The sequence below is a fragment of the Poecilia formosa genome, unplaced genomic scaffold (assembly GCF_000485575.1).
Source record: "Poecilia formosa unplaced genomic scaffold, Poecilia_formosa-5.1.2 Scaffold189, whole genome shotgun sequence".
Taxonomy (NCBI): domain Eukaryota; kingdom Metazoa; phylum Chordata; class Actinopteri; order Cyprinodontiformes; family Poeciliidae; genus Poecilia; species Poecilia formosa.
The window spans coordinates 263,756-269,030 of NW_006800128.1; positions in this window are offsets into that span (position 1 = coordinate 263,756).

Sequence of the window (5,275 nt, forward strand, 5' to 3'; positions counted from 1 at the left end):
CTTTATTCAGTGCGGAACAAAGCTAAACAAACTTTTGCCATGCTTTGTTGATTATTAAACCAGGCCTTTAAGGTTCTGCTGGATATTTGGACCGGGAAATTCCAAGTCGATAGCTGAATTGGATTCCGTGAGTGAGAAACAAGATGGGGAGCCGTAACCCAGGAGCCCTTTAACTGCTGTCTAGCAGGAGCTAGGCCCTCTGCTGGATATTGGGAATAATCCATTTTTTTACTGGATTATGTTCTGTTGTGTATTTTATTGTTTTGTTTTCTTAAACAACATTCTTTGTTAAAGTGTGTGAAATGTAACATTGTCTGTTGAGTTTAAAATAGAAACAAAAAATGGTTAAAACAGGAATCTAAAAAAGTTTAACCTTTTAAAAAATACTAACTAAAAAAGATAAACTGTAAATCAAAACCGATTAACAGTATTGACTCGAACTTAAATAGAACTATAACCTAGGTTAAATAAATAGTGTCCTTTAATATCTAACATTTGTCATAATGAGAGGTACCAGGACTCGAAGGCAAGCAACAACTACAGACACCAAACTCAGTTTACAGATTTATTGAACAAGAAGGTGTAATAGGGAAAACGATGGAGAGGTGTAGATCAGCGGCTGCAGGGAGGAACCGGGCCAGAGGAGGAACTGAGAAATGGGTGAGCAGTTAGAGGAATAATGACAGGAATGATGATGTAACCTGATGAGGGCTTACGGATTGGGGGTTCAGGTGAGCAGAGGAGGGTACAGCAGTTGGGGCAGCGAGGGGTCTCCAGGTGGGGAAGTTCCAGCTGGTAACTGAGGGTGGACAGGCAGCAGCAGGGTGGTGGTGGTGGAGGAATCCAGGGGCTCGGCCAAGCCGAACAGCGAGGGCCAGGTAGTCCAGGTGGATCTGATTCTCAGAGAGAGGTCAGGGCTGGTTCTAGGAGGAAGAAAGATGGGAGAGGCATCAGGAACAAGTTAAACACTTGCGACAGCACTGAGAGCTAGAGTGTACCACTGTAGAAGCGGAACCATCTGGTATCTTCTTCTGGGAAGCCGCTCCTATTTAAGGCCATTGTTGATTGGAGATGACGAGCACCAGCTGGATCCCGTCAGCCTGCCACCCTGAAAATGTAGAGAAAACACTCCCCTGCAGAACCCAACAACATTAGGTTTAAATTTCAAAAGAGGATTAAATAAAATATTATGAAAGAACAGGGAAACTATTTTGGATTGAATTCTGTGTTAAATGTATGTCAGTTGTTTGTAATATTGTTATTTCCTTTCTTTTCAACAAATAATAAGCCGGCAGTTNGAAACTATTTTGGATTGAATTCTGTGTTAAATGTATGTCAGTTGTTTGTAATATTGTTATTTCCTTTCTTTTCAACAAATAATAAGCCGGCAGTTTAAGCAGATTTCCAGGTCTGTGGTCATTAGTACGTCTACACATTTCACTACTCCGGTAGAGGAACCCAGCCCTGGTCTTATTATGTGTTCTAGTTACTGTAATCACATTGGAAGTGTTACATAGACACAGGATGGCTTGTTTAGAAAATGTATCAAAGGAGATATGTAATGGCCATCAGGGCTGATGGGATACTTTCAGATCCCATTGAGTGCAAAAATGTCCTATGTGGAATTGTAGATATTTGATTTAAAATTCAATATTAAAGTTATTATCAAATCTGTCCAAGATGGGGGTCAAGTACTAAATAAAATAGTCCCCAACACCTATGAAGTTTGTGCTTGAAAGGTCAGACAATTTCTCAGAAGTTTTTCTGAAAAAATTTAAATGGCCCATAGATATTCAACGGTGTTAAGTGAATAGAATAAAGATAACCTGCTACAATGATGCATCAGCCATTTGGATCACATAGTGTTGAATTATGCTTAAAAGGAATATTTTTCCAAGTAATAATTGCAACACCACAAACCTTACTGGAAAATTAAGATTAACATATTTTGTCTACCCAAGTACAAGGCAGAGACTTCTGTTCAGAGAACATCTCAAAAAAAAAGATGGTCTAATGTAAGTCTCTTAAAGGAACAACATGTCAGCTGCCAAAGATTTAAGATTTAGCATGTTTAACTGAGTGCCCTGCCATGGACATTCTAACTGATCAAATGAATGCCTTCATTCTTTCCTCTAAGTGTCTTGAAAAACTCAAGGTTGAGTTATGTGCACAGTGGCACATGAAATTGCCCAAAATGTGCATAAGAATAAATAAAAAAATAAAGAAATAACATTTTTAGAAAAACATGTAAAGAAAACTTACATTTACCCATCCCAAGCTCCCCCTTTCCCAAACAAAGTGGGAGAAAGCATCCTAACATGCTGTTCTCTTGTGTCATTTACTAGTTAACCCTAAGCAGTGATATTGCTAGTTATCCAGCTTACAACAGTATATAGCATTCCTTCTGAAAACTGACCGCAAACATTATTATTTCAACATTTCAGTGACAAAAATCTAAAAAAAAAATCCTGTTGTTGATATAAGAACTAAAGAAAATTTTGTATGCGCCTCTGTTGAAAGAAATATGACTTAATCACACCGTTGACTTGGCAGTCGAATTTTAATGCAGGGGTCTATTTTCACCCCTAAATTTGTGAGAGTGGATTTTTCATAAGGGGCCAAAGAAGAAAAATTATAGGTAGGGATTCTACTAGGTTGACAAGGACCAGTGTTTCATTGGGTAAAGAGTTTTGATCCAATGAAACAAATTTCTTTAGTTCTGTGTTAGAGTGTGAACTAAGGCATTGACAGGCTAACCCATCTTTTTCCTTTCGTTACATCATTCGCCAGCCTTGACTGTGATATACTGAAGCTGTTGTACTAATTCCCATACTTCACTCACCACCATTGTTTCTGTCTCTTTTTCATTCAGTCCAGTGAAGTATGTTCCCAGAGGAAGGAATTGTTTTCATGCATGACGTCCATTTTGTGGTTCAAAGAACAAGTTCCCACCTTTGTATTTCTGGATATTCACAAGCTTCCCTCTGCCTTGTCTGCCTTGTAATAGCATCTTTCACTCCTGTTCTTACATGTTTTCACCAGCTTGTCAAAGAAAATGAATGAGCAGTTGGCTCTTGTTTCTGGCCGTGTGGTTGGTAATCGTCACCTCTCAGTTTCTGGTGATTTGCTAAATTAGCATGCTTGAAAATGTGTATTTGAATTGTTCCTGAAATGTTTAGACACAAGCAGCGTGAGCAATGAGCTTATTGTGAACTTCACACAACTCCAGTTTCTGTGGTTAAAAAAAGACTAGGATTGTAAATGGGGTCACTCTAGGAAATAATTTTGGAAATTTACAGTAAAATACTGGCAACCACACCATAAATGTACATAATTGTACTGTAATTTACTGACAGTAGATTACTGCCAGTAATCTACTGTCCACAGTAATCTAAAGTAAATACAGTACAGATACTGTTAAAAATAAATGGTACAATACTGGTGAATTTAGCTGCCAGTAGTTTACTGTAAATTTATATATTCAGCACTGTGATTAATTTTCATAGTAGTTTACTGTTACAGTAAATTCAGTGATGAAACTACATATGCAGTAAAATTCTGACGTCTTCAGCTGCCAGTATTCTATTGTAAGTTTTACTACTCCATCTGCTTTATCAGTAAGCTTCTGCAAAAAAAAGGTAGTGCAACATTTTATTGTGCAGTTGTAAAATGCATATCTTTACATTACATGACACAAAACAGGATGAGCTAACATTATTTAGGACAGAATTTTTATTTTTACAAATTATTTTTTCATTTATACAAGTATGGGAGAATGTGGGTTTCTGTGTTTGTATTTTGGTTAATTTAGTCCCCACGTGTTTAAATTACACATGGGAACATAACAGCTGTCCCTTGTTATGCCATGTGTATTTAGTCTCACCTTTATTGTCTGTTTCCCGCTGAATCCTGTTGTCTTGCTACCAGTTTGACTCATTTGCCTTTTCCCACTTCGTCTGTTCTCTGAAGTGCTGTTCTGATGCTTGGACATCATTAAGCATTTTCTCCATTTTACCCTGGGTCAGACTGCATTCATCCTCATCAACAAACCTACTTTATGGCAAAATAATAAAAACACATTGCCAGGCCTCGGAGAATCGATTAGACAAAAGGGCCTTTTATGTCAAGAATAAGACATGGTTGCAAAAATTCTGGAACAAAAATGTAAGAATTACATTTTCTACCATCTTAAACTGCATTTAACTAATTAATTTTTACAATCTTAAGGACTCAAAAAATTCTGTTAAAAGAAAATTCACATATCTCTATACCTTTTGGAATTATTAAAGAAATAAAGAAGAAAGACTCACAAATAATAATAAAAAATAAATAAACATGGCTGAAAACCAGTTTGCTCTTTAAAACTGCTTAGGAAAACACAATGTGATTCTGCACTTCTTATTCAACAACCTAAGTGACAGTTACCTTTTTAGATGCAGGTGAAGGCACCGTTGAGCATGGGAAAATGTAAAAAAATATCCTTGGAAACGGAAATATTTCAAAGAAAAAATTACAACTAACCTGAAAGTGAGAAAATGCTCATTCACTGAAACTTTTAAGAGTGGTCACTAAACTGTCAAATAGGATTTTGATGAGTAAAATTAAAAAGTTTCACATTAAAATCTAAATACATTGTAAAAAATATTTGATGTTAAAAAGCATGGTTTAATTTTTCTAAAGGAGTCTGTGAAGTTTATAAAAATGGCTCCATGGGGTGAAAGACCCATGTTATAGCAAATTTCTGTATCTTGAAGCAAATCAAAATATCACTTTGGGTCTGTGATCTTATGAGGTGGATGTATCGTTATACCCTATTAGTTGAATAAAATGTATTTTTTCTTCTAGCAATTCTTCATGGGAAAATATTTTGGAGGTTACAGCAAAAAAGAACATACAATCTTAAAATCTTTCAATTAGACCACATGAGTGGCAGGAGTAGTCCTGTATTCAGTCATCACTATTAAAGGCTAATGATCAACAAATGATCCTCCCATTACTATTTTCTATTAGCTAGCTTGTCAGTTAACCAGGTACTTTTTCTGTTAGCCATTAAGCTAATGTCTTAATTCCCAGTTCTTCATATCATTTTTGGCTCTGAGACATGCTGAATTGTGACACTGATGCATTGTTTCTCCATTGTGTTACTATTTTTCATTATTTCATTAGTGTTTCAGTTATTCCTCATTATCACTTTCTTTGTTTTTATCATCTATTATTTTATCAATTTATCAGGTTGCTTATTATTATTTTCTTTAGTTGAACAATGCTAGCTTAA